The sequence below is a fragment of the Danio rerio genome, chromosome 6 (genome assembly GCF_049306965.1).
Source record: "Danio rerio strain Tuebingen ecotype United States chromosome 6, GRCz12tu, whole genome shotgun sequence".
NCBI lineage: Eukaryota > Metazoa > Chordata > Actinopteri > Cypriniformes > Danionidae > Danio > Danio rerio.
The window spans coordinates 29,185,001-29,206,513 of NC_133181.1; the positions used below are offsets into that span (position 1 = coordinate 29,185,001).

At 38.0% G+C, this 21,513-nt stretch overlaps 1 protein-coding gene across 1 annotated transcript in view; it reads left to right on the plus strand.

Moving 5' to 3' along the window:
* Positions 1 to 21,513, plus strand: part of LOC141386270 (uncharacterized) — a 354,962-nt gene that overhangs the window by 271,228 nt on the left and 62,221 nt on the right. The gene's annotated exons all lie outside the window — the stretch shown is intronic.

The following is a 21,513-nucleotide window of genomic DNA, read 5'->3' on the forward strand; positions in this document are numbered from 1 at the left end:
GGCAATACAATTCCTAAATTGTTCTGAGATTATGTGTCATATATTTAGGTTTACAGAACACTAAAGCAGCATAAATTGCATATAAATGATGCAAGGCGGTTCATTTTTCTCAGTATCATTACCTCTGAAGATTATCGAGCTCAGAAGTCTTTTGAACGCCTTTTAAAACCAATGTAATGTTTACAAAACGCTGTAGTTCGCTGCCAGGACTGTCACCCACAATCCACTGGATGTCTTCACAAACAAATTTACTCTAAAGATATGACGAAAGATCAAGCCATAAACCTAAAAAAGAGTCTAATTTAATCTTTTCTTTTCATTTTTGAAATCTGTGATTCATTTCACCGCTTGACAGAGGAATACAGAGGAAGGGGTAGAAAAAAAGAAAAGCTGCCCAACCTTTCCTCACGGTCGGGCCACAGAAAACCCCCCAAAACAGAAGGAGGACCCTTTTCAGTCACTCCCTTGCTTTCTTTTTTCTCTCCCTCCATTTTTCTCTCCTCTTCTACAGCTCTCCTCTAATGCACCCTAATCCCAGCTGAAGACAGACGTAGCCATGTGTGTGTGTGTGAGCGCGAGACTGAGTGTGTGTAAGAAATATCTCTTTGCTTTTTCTGCCTCAGTTCATTATTTTTCTTTCTTGTCACTTAGTGTGATAGGTTGGACAGAGGCGCACAGATGAGCGCTGAAGACACAGTCACAGGGCCTTAATCTAGTCTTTAATGCGTGACTTCAGAGATGTCATTTATCTTGTGACTGCAGCAGGCGTCCACAAAACTTTATCTCTAATAATATATTGATGGATTAAAGGGGTCAGGCTGGAGACCAGGCAAGAAAAATTGCTTATTGACATCAAAATACAGTGCCCCCAAAACCTGATAAACATAGGGACAGGAGAGTGGAAGTCAGTGACAGAGAGAGAGCGAGAGGGAGAAAAAGATGAGAGAGGGGAGGCATTGTGACTGTTTGTGACCGCTGATTTTCCTCCATCACAGGAGCCTCCGGTGGTCCAGGCCCTTGGCTTGATAAAAACACCCGCCGTTTTGTGCTCTCGAAACTGCAGCCGCTACACCGATGCGCCACAGTTCACGTTTCTGCAGGACTCCACCGTATCTTTCAGAGTACGCTTGTCCTCGGTGTGAGTTTGTCGCAGCGCACCTTTATTAAAGCCCCTTGAGTAGCTTGTGAGGCTGGAGTATTTGTGTAGGGCCACAGCGAGAGCAGAGGAGGTTCAACAACTACCAATACACTTACAACTACCAAATACACATAATCTGCTTCAAGGCCAAATGAGGTGAACATACAACAGTTAAAAAATCTGCCCTTATGTGTGTGTGTGTGTGTGTGTGTGTGTGTGTGTGTGTGTGTGTGTGTGCGTGTGCGTGTGCGTGTGTGTGTGTGTGTGGGTCAAAGAGCTAAAAATGTATAAAAGTCTTTAAAAATGTATAAAAATTACTTATATATTTAAGTCATTTAACTTCAACTGTTTTTATGTTTTGAATCCCAAAGATGCTAATATATTTGTTGCAATTTTTAAAAATGTAATATTGTTTAACATTCAGAAGCAATTCCTCAATCAATTAATCAATCAATCAATCAATCAATCAATCAATCAATCAATCGACTTCTACATTTCTTGAAATATATTTTATTAATTAATAATTAATAATAATTTGTTAATATTATTAAACACTTAAAATTATCTTAAAATATATTTTATTTATTTATTTATTTTTTATTTAAGGGTATTTACTCAAAAATGTCAAAGTAAAGCATACAGTGCTCATCATATATAAGAACACCCCTCAAAAATCTTTTAAATTCATATTTTTAATAGAAAGCTATATGATATTATTTTTTAGCATATACAATAGACTAGTCAGTACTGAAGCCAAATCTGGAACTTGTCTAACAAAATTACTTATGATTACGGTCCAAAAACTAAACATCCAAATTCATATGCTATAGAAAGATATTAAATACAAATTTAACAAAGAGGGAAAATTAGGAGAAGCAAATATTTATTTATTTTTTTTTACATTTGTTGAAATTTTGTAGGTTGTAATTTTGTTTTGCTATATTTTGATTTAATTTAATTTTATTATCTTTCATTTTCTAAATATGTTTGGTGACTAAAATATTATTTTGATAAATATACCTGTTTAATAATTCTGTTTTGTTAAAATGGACCAAAATACATTGCCTATTTTCACTGAGAAATGGATAAAAATATTCATTTTTAAAACGGGGTGTACTCAATTATGCTGAGCACTGTATATGATAATGATGATAGGATGTGATGAGCATAATGGGACATTGTTTTTAAAGAGAACCGTAAGTAGCATGTTTATACAGTATAAATATGCTTAGTTTTAGTGCATATTTTAATATCTCAAAAACTTTGTATAACAATATTTATTTATTCATTGATTTATTTCTTTATTGACAATGACATTGTTTCAATTATTTTAAATCAAAACTCCATAAAACATTCTCAACAATCTCTTCATGTTGTAATAAGTTCAATGAGTCAACAGGAACTCTGTTTCGATCTTCGGGTCATGGAGTAACCTACATTCTGAAAAAATATATTTCAATTTCTTTCTGAAGTGTACTGGTATTGGACTTTTAGGAGCAGAGGACAGTTAATTTTTTTTTTTTTTTTTTTTTTTTTATAAATGTGGAAATCTGATGTTGTCCCCACCTTTGAAATGTGGGCTAGAGAACATGGAAATATGTTACAAGACCTGAGATTCACTCTACGTGACAAATTGTCCATTTTTAACAAGATTTGGGAATTATTTATATTATTTTTGAAGATAGACTAAACTGATAGATTTTTACAAGACTACTGTATGTTAATTAATTTTTTATTTCATTATTTATTTCATAATTATCTTATCATTATTTTAGAATGTCTCTTTTGGTTTCGTTGTCACCTTTTATCAATTTAGAATTTTTGTCCCAGTCATTGCCATATTTTGATTATTAATGTTATTCATGTACTGTATGCATTTTATTTGTACTTTTTATGAACCTTCCATAAATATTTTGATCAATGTTGGATGGGTGGGGTGCGAGGGAGGGTTTTGAGTTCCTTTTGCAGTAAGCTAACTTCACTGTGAGTATAGTGGAAATTTTAGGTTTTAAGAAAATGTTCGATGTAATACAGCCCCATTACATTATTTATTCATAAGCCCATTTCAATCAGATAATTCCTGCTTTCAGATCCACTAAAATGGCAGGTGACATCAATCTGAAGAAAAGATGGACACTCATCTTTCTGGAAATATAAAAAATACTTAAAATAGATTGAAACTGAGTAAAAAACTAAATTGTTCTTTTCTTTTTATTTGTTTAACTACTACAATGTTATATTTATTTTTTATGAGCAGCTTTTTGGTTTTGAGTATAAAGAAGGATTTGTTTTATTTGCTGCTTAGCAGAAACCCCGGAAGTATAGCTCTATCACTGTTTAAAGTAAAAGTAAAAAAAAACAAGATCATACTTTTAAAAATCCTCTGGCTTTTTTCTTTTTTTGCTGTATCGAAAACATCCTGAACCGTGACACCACTGTATCGTATCGAACCAAACCATAATTTTTGAGAACAGATACACCTCTATTAATTACATTCTATTTAAAAATAAGTGTTACTCAAACATTGCTTTGTAAGTCAGTCATGTAGTACAACCAAAAAAAAAATAATAATATTAAGTGCGTAGCTCTTTTCTCACCGTGTCTCATTGCTAAAAATATCATATGGCCTACTTCATATTGTAAAATGTCATTCGGTGTTTATGCCCGAAAAAATGTTTTAGGAAATTTGTATGCATTTTTAAACCATTAAACGTATTTGACCCAACATTGCATTTTCTATTACATTCAAACTTCTCAGAAAACGATTTGAAAGTTTTTCAAAACCACATGAAACCAGCATGAATGCTACAGTATGTGCATTTCAGAGAACTTGGCATATGTATTTTAAACAGCACTTTCAAAAGATTCCTCTTTATCATGGGCACTCACACAACACTTGCTTCATGAGGCCAGAGACTAAACAAGTGTAAAAGTGACAAGTAACACATACAATCTTAAAAAGAAGCATTTATCCTCAACTGGAATATAAATATACTTCTGAAAATGCTTTTGAAGTGTATTCCTCAGCTTTACTATACGAGGGAGGTAATAATAAATTCTGAATTCCTCTATTAGAAATTCCTGATACAAGTATTCTCATATAATCCTCTCTTGTGCAGCCAAACCAACAGCAGAGACGCTCAACAAAACCTCACTTTTGGTGCACTTTTTTGGGGGAAAGTAGTTATTACTGAGATACACCTTTTCTCCAGATAGATTTTGATAAATCTGTGCTTAGGGTATCTAAGAAATGCATGAGGGTCTTCAGCTGTCTCGCTGGATCCCCGCGTGAAAAATGTGTTTGAAGTGTGTGTCGAGCGGCCCCAATCCCAAACAGTGTCAAACTCGTCCCTTCGCACGCTCCTCTCTGAAAGTCCACTAAAATTAATACACTTTTACCATTACAAGATAAAGCTCGGGACATATTACAGCAGGCATATCTGCAAGCCTGTAATACCACAGAGTCAGCATTCAATAAAAGACATTTGCAACCAGGCGTTTCTCACGACAACGACGGCAAAAGATTTAAAGGCTGCTAAATTAGGTGCGGCTTGCCGAGCGAAAGGTGCCTGGTAAGCAGGCCCACGCTTACTTAAAATGACAGAGTTGTTTACGAGGGGGGCGCCTCCGTCTCACGCTCCTGCCACGCGAGAGGGACAGTTTACGATGCGCTCACAGGGTTATTTAGACTCAAACAGTGTGCATAATGTTAGCGAACAATCAGCCGCCGTTCCTCACGCCACTCTCCAACAGACTCTTCTTCATTTATATATTTATTTTACTTTATGTGTCATTTAGCTACCCCTAAATAAAAAAATAATAATTTACCAAATTTAAGATATATACAGTCACAATGTGATCACAGACTAATCGTTTGACGGTTCTCTCTAAAAGGAAGAACACATATGCGTTCGCAATAACCTTTTCTTGCGTTATTGCAGCACTTTTTTATGACCCGGGACAAGTACCAATGGAGCCATTAAAAATTTAATCCTGCTGCTGCACGTACATAAAACATCCCGGCTATTATAGTACAGCAGTCAGCGGACAGCATTAAAGTCGAGGGGGAAAAAATGGCCAAAAGGAGGAGAAATGAGAAAAAGAGGCAATTCTTTATCCTTCACACAACAGGGTGGAAAAAAACAAACTCATTGGCTCTCGTCTATCAATCTTGTCAGTTCAAAGTCTCAACACAACATCAAATCATCCCAAATGTTTCATCCAACAGCAAACTGACCGTTAAAATGTGTGATTATGAGTTTACCGTCAGTGGGTTTTATAATATTCCACAGCTGGGAGGCATCTTCAGGTGCTGATTCACAGCCTATTCGCACAATGTCATTTGACCTCATAAAGTTTCCGGAGATCAAATGTGTATTTAGTGTTTACACAGAATCTCTTGATTGAAATAGAACAGTGCTGTGTCACTTGAAGGACAACGGCGGCTCATAACCTACAAACCGTTCCTGCGGTTCACCAGGTTATGACCATCTAAAACCAGACGCTAGTGGTGGTGATAAATCAGATGTTGAAAAAAGGAACAGATCATGAGCGCTGATGGGCGACGAATACAAGCAGCAACACTGATGACCCTGCTCCTTCAAAATAAGGCCCCCCTCATTTTGATAGGCAGTTTATCTGGCGGAGAATAAATGGAATCAAAACGGAAGAATAACACTCGCAGAATGGGCCCGGACATTCATCGGGGACCAATAAAAAAAAGAGAGCAATTTCCTCAATAAATAATTCGCTCTCTTTATGTTGTTGGTAGACCTAAACACAGAGCGTTCAGGCCACTGAGGTTGACACACTCTAATCTAGCTTTGGGCATGAGGTCTATTAATGCCATTTCCATATTCAGCGCCGTACCTCTGTATATTCCTGGTCCCCCCTCACCCCCTTTGGTCTGTTCCGAGACTCGGGAATACCCCTGGGTGCCCAAGCTGGAGCTCTGTAATACTAGCATGGCTCATTATTTAGCATGTCACCGCTATTTTACATGTTAAAGCACCTCTGTTGCCATCTAATTTATTGCAGGAATATCAAACGGGCCGGACTGGAATGGGGTCACCCGCATTTTCATGACACAGGAAATAAATATATATACAGTCAGTCAAGTCAAGGTGAAAACTTGATGTCAGCTGTTTTTAAGGAAGAGGGGGTCTGAAAACTAATAGGAAAATGTGAAAACAAAAGCTCAGAAAAAAAATAATAGAGCAAGGGCCTGTTTTCATAGCAAGATCCTTTTTGTGCTTTAATCGGTTGTTTCCACAAAAGCACATTCAGGTTAGTTTTCTTCTCTTACTCTACTGCGTTTTTTTATTATTCCAGATGAAATAGGGCAGCAACTCTGAGAAGGCTGTTCTTGCTTTGATGAGATTCGGCAGTAATTATATTTTTCTGACAATAACAATAGGAACAACAACAGCGGCAGGGCTAATCCGTCAGTGAGAAGGCCCACTTCTGCATCCTGCTGACAATGATTAGCTCTAATCTAGACTGCTGCTCTGTTCACAAGAGAAATGCACTTCTGAACAAGACTGCGTCGGTTTTGTTTGCTTTTTTTCCTCTTCTTTTATGCGTTTAGTTTTTGTAAGCTTTTTTTGTGCATTCTGAATGATCCAACATTTGATTGAATCATTTCAAATATTTTATTTGATGATGCTCAGTGCAAATTATCGGAATAATTTGTGAGTGCCATACTGGGTAACTTGTCATTTCATTATGTAAAAATGAAAACATACCTTTAACCATATGGAATAATGCTATATTGTATTAGATTTTAAATGATTTTGAGTTTCCCAGACAAGCTTGTGACTGACATATTGGTTAAACAAGTTTGGGCTGAACATTGTGGCCAACTATAAAGATTTAAATGTACAGTTGAAGTCAGAATTATTAACCCCCCTTTCAATTTTGTTTTCTTTTTTAAATATTTCCCAAATTATGTTTAACAGGGCAAGGAAATTTTCACAGTTTGTCTGATAATAATTTATTCTGGGGAAAGTATTTTATATTTTATTTCAGCTAGAATAAAAACATTTTAAAATTTTTTAAACTTTAAAATTTTTTAAGGACAAAATGATTAGCACCTTTAAGCAATTTTTTTTCCGATAGTCTACAGATCAAACCATCATTATACAATAACTTGCCTAATTACCCTAACCTGCATAAATACACTAATTAACCTAGTTAAGCCTTCAAATGTCACTTTAAGCTGTATAGAACTGTCATCATAGCAAAGATAAAATAAATCAGTTATTAAAAATTTGTTTTTAAAACTATTATGCTTAGAAATGTGCTGAAAAAAACCTTCTTTTCGTTAAACAGAAATTGGAGAAAAAAATAAACAGGTAGCTAAAAATACAAGGGGGCTAATAATTCTGACTTTAACTGTATGTGTATGAGTATGAATGAGTGCATGGATCATTTTACCAGAGATGGGTAGCAGCTGAAAGGCATCTGCTGCATAAAACATATATGCTGGATAAGTTGGTGGTGTATTCCGCTGTGGCAACCACAGATTTATAAAGGGACTAAGCTGAAAAGAAAATGAATGAATGAATATCAAGGTTTTAGTTATTTAGTTTAGTTATTCTCTATTTTAACAAAATAGCAAAAATGTTTGCAGATTTTGTTTGGCTCTACTCAAAACTTAAAATTCATAATAAGTTAAACAAAGTGCCTATTTTTTATTAGTAACAAGATATATGGAATGCATACAGAAAAACTGAAAACATTAGCTCCATTAAATACAATAATTTCCAGATCTCAAAATAAACATTGACTTTTCATACTGTAGATGCTGTGATTCATCAATTATGAATACAATTATTTAAAATGCATTTAAAATACAATTTTTGTTCAAACAATTAATTGTCAAAATTGTGTTTTGATGTTGACCATTTAGCAAGCATCATTGACCACAAATAACCTAGTAATTACTGTCTACAATTATTAGCACATCTCATTAGATATTAACACTTTATAATAATTAATTGACATATCCTTGTTACACATTACTGGCAATAATAAAAGGTGAAGTCTAGATTAAATGGAGTAATTAACTGCAGTATCAAACCCTAAGCATATAGTTGTTAATTAATGTGATAAAGGTGTAATTACAAAGTATGTGTAAAATGCAATAATTATGGATGGATGGATGCACCGATCAGGATTTTTGCAGTTGACAAAGAGCACAGATACCTTGTCATGGTGATCTGCTAATACAAAGTACCATTTCTGATGCTTCAAGCTGTAAAATGCTTAAAGCACAATTTCCCTCTAAGCGGAGATCTCTCCTTACCAAAGAGAATAAATGAAGGATGCTGCATATAATCCTTTAAACATGTATCTCCATTTATGTGTGAACATGTCATGATCAGAAGCAGCTTTACAGAACATGATAAATTGGTAAAAAAAATTTACAAACAATGCAATTTAGAAACATTGTAAATTATGAAAGAACAATTCAACGACTCGATCAAGAAAAAGTTTGGAGCGCATATTTGATGCATAAGAAGTTAAAATGCACATCTATAAATACACTACTTACTAAAAGGAAGTAGCTCTATAAACTACTGTTTATTGCAATAAGCAAAATTCAAGAAGTTAAATTATTTAATATTCACATAAAAAAAAAACTAAATTAAGTTTTAATTTATCAAATATTTCCAGCCAGGTTTTAGTGAACTTGTAATATTGTTATAAACACAGAACCTTTAATTCTTATATGTAAAAAGGCCTAAATACATGCAGTTGTTGCAGTATGTATAACCCAGGTGTGCACATGCATCTTCCTCTGCTTGTAAACGCATAAACAAACATTTGCGATCGATTCAAGAGATCGGCCAGATCAGCGAGTACCAAGTCCTTAAATGTGATTATCGGCTGATACTAATCTTCAGCCGTTCAATCAGAGCATTTCTAGTAATAATTACTCTTTTTATCAACAATTATTTCCATCCACAGTCTAAAACTACACCATCTTTGCTTATTTCCACAAATACAACAGGCTTTCAACACCTAAACAACAATATGGATTTTCTCGCCATATTCTGCATCTAAAACACTCCAGAGTTTGCAGTATACTCTCTCTCTCTCAAACGACACAATCACCAGAAATTCTCCCAGCACTATTCCGAGGACAGAGAGAGGAGGTGAAAGGTCACGCATCAGGCCTCAGATGGTAAAGGGATTGTGGAGCACAGTCAATGTGGCCGAAGAAAAGCCACGTTTTGTGCCTCAAACATCCTGCTTACAGCAGCAAGGTCTGATCTCGGCATTACGTGTAAATACATCAGTCACTGCGGACCCCCTCTTTACACAGACAGACAGTCGCACACACATACACACACACACACCTCAACACCCCCCCATCTCTTCTTCTACAGAAGTAAATTATCAAAAGTGTGTTTGAAAGTGAATGAAGGGTGACTTGCTCTCTCTCTTTCTCTCCCTCTCACTCTCTCTCCTCTCTCTCTCCCCCTTTTCCTCTTTGACATCTCAGTTTTTTTTTTCTTACTTGCCACCGTTTCTGGGCTAGGTGATAACTGCCGGTAATAGGATTAACATTGATTTCTTTTTGCAAGAACAGAGATGTGCCGGTTCCAGCTATTTATTGAACTGCCGGCTTTGAACTATCAAAACTGACTGCTGGAAAAGACCTAATGCAGCATTTTAAAGAGAAGAAAAGCCTCTGTGCATTTCTTTCTCTCTTTTTGTTATTCCTCCTTTCTGTCTTCTCTCTCCCTCTCTCTTTTGTGTCACCAGGGGGATAAAAGAGAACATACTGGTGCCACTGTTCTAAGCCCTGTTAATGACTTTATTCACTGGTATTGTTTTGCTCACCATCCCATCGTTCAGTCCGCAGACAACCCAACAGTAGCCAGATCCCGTTTGAGATTGTTATTGTGTTTTTGACGTGCATAACACCTTGAAATGTGAGATTTATAGACACCGTGTTCTTAAAGCAATATTCCAGGTATTCTTTGGTACAACGTTTGGTAGGTACAGTTGAAGTCAAAACAATTAGTCTTCCTGTGACTTTTGTTTTCTTAATCAAATGTTTCCAAAAGTCTGTTTATTTAGGCAATTTTCACAGAATTTCCTATAATATTTTTTCTTCAAGAGAAAAGTCTTATTTGTTTCATTTCGGCAAGAATAAAAGAAGTTTACTAAAAAAATAAAATAATAAAAACTTATTTAAGGTCAATATTATTAACCTCCTTTAGCATTTTTTTTCAATTGCCTACAGATAAACAAACCACTCTTTTACAATGACTTACCTAATTACACTAACTTGCCTCGTTAACCTAGTTAAGAGGAGTTAAGGGGAGAACATGCAAACTCCAAACACATATGCATATAATGTGTGCATTTACATCTGGAAGAGAATATATGTTTTCAGAATGTTCGATAGAATCTGTAACACATATATAGTATGTGCCCTGTCAGATGTTAAGTAAATTTTTAGAAATTGCTTCAAAGATATATTTAAAAATATGTACTGTCATCATGGTAAAGATAAATCAAATCAGTTTTTAGCAATTAGATTAATTAATACAAACTATTATGTTTAGAAATGTGTTGAAAACATTTTTCCGTTTAACATAAATTCTGAGGACAATATCCAGGAGGGCTAATAATTCGGAGGGCTTATAATTCTGACTTATGTTTATGTAATATTGGTCACCAAAAAATATATATATAATAACGCTAAAAACATAAACAACATTGAATAGTAGTTCATTATTAATATAAATTTACTGTATTGCAGAAAAAAGAATTTCTGTAATGTTATATTCAACAGGGCATTACTTGTATTGTTTTTTATAGCAACAATGTTACATTTTCAGTTACTAGCATTGTAATAATATTACTTTGAAGGTTTAGTAGTAATATTGCAATTACCATCTAAAACATCTGTTGTTGCAAAATTATTTGTGTGACCTTGAAGAATTAAATCATCTTTAGATTTATTTTCATATTCATCAAAACGTGTGTATTTGATGACATTACTGTTTGTAGATACAACATGAAAAGCAAATGATGGTGGATTAGAGATACAATTAAGTTTGAGCCATAAAACAATGCCCTAATAGCACTTATAATGTGTGCATCTACATCTGGAAGAGAATATATATTTTTTATATACATAACTTCAGATGTTTAAAAAGCAAACCTTTTGAGCGGATTTTTCAGATCTTGGTGCACACCAGGTTTTCCAAATGATACTCTCTTTACAATGCAATCTTGCAGATCTAGTTTACAAGATAAATAATAGATTTTACTCCCAATTCAATATACATCACTGCAAAGTGCTTAATAGCTTTGTTTTGTGATATAATGAGGTTTTAGTCATGAATTAAGGTAAAAATATTTGCTAGACTATAGATAAAGCTAACTGCTACATATTTTAAGCAGGTCTCGTGCAAGCAATGGTTATTCTTATGGAATGTGCCCAAGTATATAAAGATCATATAGTAGCCATACAAAAATGCTGGGTAAAATATGGTCAAACCCAACCACTTAAAAATTGTAATTTAAATTGAATTAAAAAAGTTACCCAGCGTTGGGTTACGATAAACAGACATTTTGAGAGTTTGCTGTTGTTTAAGGTATGAAGCAGCAGATTGAACGTATGAAGAGCAGGTTATGAGCAAATAATAAAATAAAATAAAATAACATTATTAAATTAAATTAAATTTCAAAATAATTAAATGAAAAAACAAAGAGGAACAAAAGTGGGCATTCATTGTTCATCATTGTGTTTTTTAAAGATGTGAATACAGAATTTAAAATAATAAATTATAGAAAATTAAAATGTTATAATTTGCACATCGAAATTTTACAATGCATGCAGTATTTTACTTGCAGTTGTTTTGTATTCATTAGTAAAACTTACACACAAATTTATAGTAAAAAGAGTTCATTTATTTGTAAGTGTATAAAACTTCACAATGAAACTATTTAATGAATCTTGAATGTTACTGTTGCTTCACATTTCTTTCTTATATTATTCAAAACCCATCCTGTATTTAGCATGATACAGCAAAGCACTGCAAACTACCAAATAGCAAAGGCACTTCTATATACATTTGAAAAGATAAATCGGTGTGATGCATTAGCTGTGTGACAGATGCTTGTTTAAATTCAGTGCTTCTATCAGTTTCTGACAGCATGCATTGTTAAAGCTCTACTATCTGTTCATATTCCACTCTTCAAGAGCTGAAAAAAATAAACAACATATGATAAGAGATCATGACATCAAATAAATAAGGACAAGCAATGACATACTGGGACAGGCCATTTGGGTCAGCTTGTAATAACTTGTTTGGTTGTTTTTTTATTTCATATGCTGATGTTTCTCTTCTTGTTCAGTAGTGAATCCCTTTTTCTATAAAGTCTTCCTGCTAATTGCTCTTGAGCGAGCCTATTGATCACCAATACTAATCAATTGGACACACTAATTACAGTTAAAGCCTCCTAATTGCTGGCCATTTTGAAACATTCACCTCCTCTCAACAGATCTCTGATGTATTGGGTCGTTCATTAAGTTTGATGTCACAATTCAGATGCCGGCATCTGCTGAGCTCTCACTGAACTCAATGAAGGGGAAGTACATGAACTATTGCTATTATATTCTGTCATTAGTGCAGTGTAGTGTTAGAAAGACAAATGTCACATCAAGAACACTGAAATACTAATGTTGAAATAATCATTTAAAATGTATAAATACACATTTAGGAATTTAATTATCTCTAGAACATTAATGTTACAATAGATATACAAAAATTATGTTACATTTCACCACCTTGAAATTATATTTGATTCTTGAGCAGTTTATGGATGTTGAGCTCTCCTATTCACTGTAGCATCAGTAATTTAGGGAACAAGTGTCTTTTATACATGAAAAACAACAAAAACCCTAAAGTTCCTTCATTCATTTTCCTTCGGCTTAGTACCTTTATTCATCAGGGGTGCCCACAGCGGAATGAACTGCTAACTTATCCAACATATGTTTTACACAACGGGTGTCCTTCCAGCTGCAACCCAGTACTGGGAAACACAAAGGCCAATTTAGTTCAATTCACCTAAAGCACACATCTTTGGACACGTGAACACGGGGAGAACATGCAAACTCCAAACAGTAATGCCAACTGACACAGCCTGGACTAGAAACAGCAACCTTCTTGCTGTGAAGCGACAGTGTTAACCACTGAGCCATCACCCAACCCTATATGTATAATATCAAAATATTCTCAAATTGTTACAAGGATTTTTAGAACATTTTGAGCGCAGATGAAACCTTGTAAGCAAACAAACAAGCAAACAAGTAAATAAATACATTAAATAATAACAATAATAATAATAATAATAATTAATAAATAAAATAAATAAATAAACAAGGTCTTGGAAAACATTAACTGAAACAAAATCCTTCAAAAAGCTAAAAAAAAAAATTACTTATGCTATTATATATTTGATTTACAACATAAAGTTTGTGTTGTACCCAAGCGGCAACCTCCCGCTCTACCTTGGGAAGCCAATACGGAAGTAACTGAAACTGCAATTCATTGAAATTCCGCTAGTCCTGGCTCTATAATAGAGCAAATTTCAATTGAGCCAACTGTTAGAATGGCCAACTTTACAGCAGAAAAAAAGGTTTACAGCCTGGAACAAAGAACTATTTTGGTTCATATAGCTAATATTACCCTTCATGACAACTGTGAAGGGGTGAATTTTTTTATAACACATCAGTTTCCTTTAGATTAGGTTATAATAAGTTTGCATAATTAAGGGCGTGGCCACTTGAGTGACAGCTAGGTCTTGCTGGTCGCCGTCGCTTCACCTCAGCTGACTCCGGCAGATTAGCCACTTAACTCAGCATATTCATCATATTTTTGTGTTGTTTTACGTGGCTTTACACAGTCAATTGCCTTTTGGATTTATTTCTTACAATTATCAGATTTTATAGGATTCTGTGTGCATTTAATTGTGCTCACAAACCATTCACGTGGCCTCCATTTCCCAAACGTCATTTGAACAATGCTTAGTGGCTCAATGTATTACAACAGTGTTTTTAAGAGTCTTAACACTTTATTGATATAGTGTACAACCAAGCACATGTGGTCAGATACAAACGAATCACAGGTAATAAAGTATTAAGCGTTTTTCCAAAGTAGAGTCTGTCTAAAGCTGCTGTCACCCTTGACCCTTTTCCCCAATAGACTTCCATTCATACACACGCGAATGCGTCAGACCGGAAACGCGGGGTCATGCGCCGAAGTTTCGCAGGTTGCTGCGGTGCAAAGTTCAAGCTTGGTGAAATCTGACCTGTGAAATCGCATCACTTGACTCAGTGAGAACAAACGAGGATCAAAACATGACATCTCTGGACAGAAATTTAAAGCATAAAGCAATCGCTAGCTTGTAAAAAATGTCTAATAAGCTTGTTTAATCTCGCCCCTTTTTGCAGTGCCGCACGACAGAATATCGCATGCTTAAACTCTAATGTAACTGCAGCTTTTGCCAGGTCCAAGCAAAATGCCAGCAGGTGTCTGTAGCGCCGTTCACTCTCGGCCTCTTTGCCCTTGTTTGATATCCTGCCGTGGGTGCGATGACACTCAAACAAAATGGCAACGGTTGGCCGCGCCTACTTGTGGCTTCTTTTGCAGTGTTCAGAAACCTATGTGTGACATCACGGAAACTATGTCCATATATTTTACAGTCTATGGTTGTACCAAAGATAGTTGTGTTACCAGTTGAATATATTTGCTAATGTATTTTATTAGTTAAGACTTAAGATGCTCTTCAGAGAAACAGTAATCAGCCAATGTAATACTGTAATTTCTCTCTAGAGATCAATACATCTGAAATAACATGGTAATGTTTATTGCGGTAATTAAGGCCACATCAGTTGGCTAATTGACCTTTAAGGCCTAATAAATTGAATTGCTTTTAAGACATTTAAAGTAGTTGTTTTAAAAAGTAGTTTCACAGTTTAATAAGCATTGAAAAATGTTTCACTGCTAATAATTAAAAGTTTCTCTCATTTAAAATATTAAAAATATTTCTATGCAACTATCCAACAATGCTGTGTTCACCAACGAGACACTTACTCAACAGTCTCATACCGCACCCAGAATTAAAAGAAAACTTAAATTTTTTTCCAGACAGCATAAACGTGTGTTTGGTGATGATGATGATGGCAGGTGTGTTGAGTCTCCAGGAGTTCACTGTGTGTGTGGGCGCACTCAAAGGAGATGTGTGCCTTAGTGGTCCTTTACTGACTCAGTAGGTGCACAGAATAGTGTCAAACAGCTGTGTGTATATGGCTTATCCTGTCGCAAAATGCAGCTAAAAGTCCTACACGACGGTAATAGTTTGATTGCGGTGTTAACATGTCTGTACTGCACTTCAATATTGCGACTAAAACAAGAATACTTCACATGTATTTATTTAATTTGTGTTCATGACAATTATGATTTTAAGCATATCTAAAGTGCTATTGCATCGCATGGTTATGAACCATGGTTAATTTGTGTGGTGGCAGTTGTAGCAGCCATTGCTTTTAGACGCGGCAACCTTTAAACTTCAGTGAAAAAGTGGAAAAATGTCAAACACGCCAAAGCAAACGAGTGACGCACAACACCTAGGCAGCCCGGGTTGCCAGGTGTGTGCAAAGCACTTTACGTGCAGTTCAAATCCAATCCTGCATCCAATCTTCAGTGCTAAATTCACCCTCACGCTTTATCATAACATTACAACTCACAAGACAACTTTTCCCCTCAAAGAGAAATCTCTTCCTGATTTAGTCTCGCAAGATCTCATAGCCTGAGATCTCATCACACCCCATACTAACCATAATTTTCATAGATTTCATCTCAGTGCCATACAATGCTTCCAAATTATCATGTTCACACTTTTCTTGTGTGTATGCTATGCATTTAAATATACGTATGTAGATCATTTCCACAGAAGTTTAAGTGAATAAGCGCTTCATCTTTTAGTTCAAAATGATATGCTTCAACACATTATACAGCATGTTAATCGCATGAGTTTAAACAAAGACTTAATATCATTCATCTTGGTCTCTGAAATGCTCCTTATTGGTCAGCTAGTATGCATTCAAAATGCTGACTGGCTCACAAAAAAAATTTAAAGAGCTAAAAAATAAACATTGAAATGAATAAAAAGGTAAAACCTTTTAATTCTAAGATGATGATTACTCAGTGTAAACAAAGAAAGTATAAATTGTAAAATATCATTGTGCTTTCAAGACAGAAAAACTACATTACTACATTAACTGTGTGTGAATATCTGTAACCGATCTAACATTTTACAGTAAAATACTCTTAAATTTGATTTTTGAAAACAAACACAGGCCATTGTATATAGTTTATACTAAAAATAAAGTATAAATCAATGTATGGCTTTTCACTGAAATAACCTTTTAAAATTTAATTTCCAGACATTTGCATAAGGATTTTAATTTAAGTCTGATGTTGATTGTTTAAGAGGACCTAGTGTGTCCTTTTTTTTACAAGATTTACAATAGGTCTCTGATGTGCCTTCAGTGTGTATGTGATGTTTCAGCTCAAAATACCAGACAAATAATCTTTTATAACTCTTTGAAACTGCTACTTTTCTGTTTTGCTCCTAATTGTGCCATTTTGGCTGCCATTTTAAATTCAAATGATTTTGTGCTCCCAGCCCTCTTTTAAAAGAGGGAGGAGCTACAAATACCTGTGTGTCAGAATAGTGGCAGATTCAAAAACAAGACTAACGTCCTATGCTAATGAGGGTGAGATCATCACTAATGGGCAGGACTTTCCCCATCTGATGACATAGCCAAAGGCAGAATGTCAATCAAAGTGTTTCTGCAGACTGTTTTTATCAAGTGTGATTATAAAAAATAAAATGTTGACAGTTTTAGCATTAGAAGCTGTTTATATTCACACATTGTTGCCAAAAAACTGTTTAAACCCCTTATGAAGTGATATTTGCATAATAGGTCTTTTTAAATATTTAACACATCACATAAGTGTAAAGTGTGCTATACAATAGTGTTTAGTACATCTCTGACCTCATTCATATAACATTTTAAAAAGTTATGAGCTTTGATTTATCATGTTCATTTATTAAATTTATTCCAATAAATAAAATATTCTTTTTCACAACAATGAACTTGAACTAAATTAGCACTTTTTTATTTTTATTTTGCTGAAGCCCCCATACTAGGCCGCCACTGCTGACCACGCCAAAAAAGAAACACTGCTTCCTATTCGGTGCACTGGTCTGTTTAGTGTCTCCACAGCCAGCCCATCTAAAGTGACATAACTGTCACTTAGAATGAACCCTTTACGCAAACATATAAACCCCAATCAACTGGAATGTCTCCATAAGGACTCAAAATCAATTACGCTGAGCAAGACAAAGAGAGCAAGAGAGAGAAGGAAGCTTCTTCCTCCCCCCTCAGCAATCAACGGCAAAGCACATACGAAAAAAAAATGCAATCATTAGCAACTGGTGGCGTGAGCTGCTGCAAATGGGCGCGCGAGTAAAGATTTATGCCCACTCTGAACTGGAAGTGATTTATTTTATTCCTGCCTGGCCGTCCAGATCATTAACCTCCGCAGTGTCTCAAGGGAACGGCACCTGTGGTTGCCACGCGATCATTCAGACAAAAGAGCAAACACAGAGAGAGGGAGAGAGACGCGTGGGCCCCACATGCCTCTGCCTGGGCCCCTGATATTGGGGGTCATGACCATTGGGGTGTTTGTGCTGGAGGAAAGGTCATGGAGGAGGGTTCAGGTCACTTGTTGCTTTATATAAAGACTGAAACAAACGAGTTGCGCATCTGGTGGGTGGAGACTATTGGTGAAGATGGTTATCATAAGAGTGACCTGTGCCTTGGGTTTGCTGCAACACAGGCTCATTGGAAATATGTGCTTCAGCCTACATTTTTTGTGAATCCTCAAAAATGTACTTCAACAAACATTTGACTGCAATTTCTAGGTACTTTTTGTTCATTTTTACATTAATGATATTCACACATGGATATATTGTTGATGAATAAAGGATTCTTTTGTGCCATTTATTGCACAACACCAAACAAATACCACAAAACAACTTAGTTTATATTTGTGTCAATGTGTCTATGATTTGCAATACAATCTGTTTGCCTAACCTGTCTATCTTAATGTCGACAGCTTTCCTGGTGTGGTTTGCTTAGAGGCTCACTTTGAACACTTGTGATGCAGAGCATTTGGGATGGTCGCAGTGATCTTTTGTCTCATGCTTTCATTCGAAAACACTATTGATTAAATTTGTGAAAGGGTCTAAGTCAGTGATCTATACGGCAAGTCCTACTTACTCATGGACATGGACGTGTATCTGAAATATGTAACAAAAGATACCCCAATTAACATATTTCAGATTCACAAAAATAAAGACAGCACCCTCTAGTGGATTTTTCATCTGAAACTTGCAACAAAACCTACCTGGAGAACGTTCGAGGTTACTAAAGTAACCCTTCGTTCCCCGAGGAGGGGAACGGAAGCACTATAAGTGGATTTGATTTGTAAAATCCACGCATTGGGAGGATTCGGATCAGAAGCCGCTTGTCTGGAGAGTATTGAACGGGCCAATGAATGAATTAATTGGCAGCGTAAGCTTGCGCAGGTGTGCGACATCTGCAATTATCTCAGCATATAAGCACACCTGAAGCCAGCAGACGCCATCCTTTTAAGCTGAAGAGACTTTCAAACAGCTAAGGGACAGTCATTATGGCGACGGAGTATAGTGCTTCCGTTCCCCTCCTCGGGGAACGAAGGGTTACTTTAGTAACCTCGAACGTTCCCCTTCGGGGGGAACTTCAGCACTATAAGTGGATTTGATTTGTAAAATCCACGCATTGGGAGCCCATTGAAAGCGCCATAATGACTGCACCTTACCAACACCCCCGATGAGGAGATAGTCAAGCAAGCGTGACGCACCCACATCATGGGGGGCGCGGTCCTCCAACGTGTCCCTGGCCCTAATTTATCCTACTTCAACAGAAGTTTTACGGATTTAGATATATTTTTTGGGAAGTCGTGAGCATCTAGATAATTCTAGGAAATACGACAGTACGTTGGGAAGCGTGCAATCCCGATAGGGAGGACGCTGCGGAGGCCATCCGTTACCCAAGGGGGGGATAGATGGCAGAATTTACATATGGACTAGCCCTAAAAAGGGGGAGTACGCATAGCAAAAGAGTGGTTAGCGGAGAGGGAAGACACGGGTCCGCCCAGGGGGGGGACTTAACCGTGGCGGAATAAGCATATGGGATCGCCTAGTGGGGATCACGCATAGCAGGCACCTATACCCAAAACGCGGGCTGACCAGCGGGCAGACCTACAACGTAGTGGGCCAGCAAGTGACTCCTCCGCTGAGTCAGTGCTGGGGGCCACAGAGGAATCTGCAGGGCTCACCTGACGGGGAACTTTACTGACAGAGAAAAAAGGCGCACGTACATCCGTGTTAGGGAGAATGGCGCAGCAAGCGTGTTTCAACACCCTACCGAGTTGTCTCCTCAATCACCAAAGGGTTACCTAATACCCTTGAGGAAACCGGCTCCACTCGCAGATTGTAAAACCTTGCAAATGTGTTGGGTGTCGCCCAGCCCGCAGCTCTACAGATGTCTGTTAGAGAGGCGTCGCGTGCACGCGCCCAAGAGGATGCAACGCTCCGAGTGGAGTGTGCACGAACTCCCGGGGGACACGGCTGACCTCGACTCGAATAAGCGAGTGAAATGGCATCCACAATCCAGTGGGATAATCTTTGTTTTGATACGGCACTTCCCTGCTGCCGACCGCCATAACAGACAAAGAGCTGCTCAGATGATCTAAAATTCTGAGTACGGTCCACATAAATGCGCAGAGCGCGAACTAGACAAAGTAAAGAAAGGGCTGGGTCTGCCTCCTCCGGGGGCAGCGCTTGCAGGTTCACTACCTGATCTCTAAAGGGGGTGGTAGGAACCTTGGGCACATAACCGGGGCGGGGTCTCAGGATGACGTGAGAGTAATCCGGCCCGAATTCCAGGCACGAGTCACTGACCGAAAATGCCTCCAGGTCCCCGACCCTCTTGATGGAGGCCAACGCAACCAGCAGAGCTGTCTTCAGGGACAGAAATCTTAGAGATACTGATTCGAGTGGCTCAAAGGGATCGGATCGCAGACTCGTGAGAACGAGGGCGAGATCCCAAGAGGGCATGAGAGGGGGGCGAGATGGATTAATTCGCCTAGCACCCCTAAGGAACTGGATGACCAGGTTATGCTTTCCAACGGTGCTGCCAGCTACCGCGCTATGATAAGCGGAGATGGCGGCCACGTAAACCTTGAGAGTGGAGGGCGACAGCCTGCTGTCCAACTTCTCTTGAAGGAAAGAGAGCACAACACTAATCTGGCAATTTCGGGGGTCTTCTCTGCGAGAGACGCACCATTCAGTGAATAGACTCCACTTCAGGGCGTAGGCGCGCCTCGTGGAGGGGGCTCTAGCCTGAGTGATGGTATTAACCACCGCAGTCGGTAGGTTACCTAAGTCTTCCTCGCGTCTAGGGACCACACGTGGAGGTTCCAAAGATCGGGGCGAGGGTGCCAGATGGTGCCCTGTCCCTGAGAGAGTAGGTCCTCTCTCAAAGGGATCCGCCAGGGGAGGGCCGTCGCGAGGAGTGAGAGCTCTGATATCCAGGTCCGGTTGGGCCAAAGGGGCGCAACTAGCAGAACCTGTTCCTCGTCCTCCCTGACCTTGCACAGAAACTGCGCGAGCAGGCTCACTGGGGGAAACGCATACTTGCGCATGCCCCGAGGCCAGCTGTGGGCCAGTGCATCCGTGCCGAGAGAGCCCTCGGTCAGGGAAAAAAACAACTGGCAGTGAGCGTTCTCGGGGGAAGCAAACAGATCGATCTGGGCCTCCCCGAATCGCGCCCATATCAGCTGAACAGACTCGGGGTGGAGTCTCCATTCTCCAGGACGTAACAGCTGTCGTGAGAGCGCATCGGCTGCACGATTGAGCGTGCCTGGGACGTGAATGGCGCGCAGCGATTTCAGCCGCGGGTGACTCCAGAGGAGCAGACGGCGGGCGAGCTGAGACATGCGGCGAGAGCGCATACCCCCCATGCGGTTGATATACGCCGCCGCCGCCATACTGTCCGTCCTGACCAGCACGTGTTGCCGCTCCAGCACCGGTAAAAAGCGGTGGAGAGCGAGGAACACTGCCAACAGCTCTAGGCGATTGATATGCCAATGCAGCTGGGCACCCTTCCAGAGGCCCGCAGCCGCATGCCCGTGACACACGGCCCCCCAACCCGTGTTGGAAGCGTCTGTTGA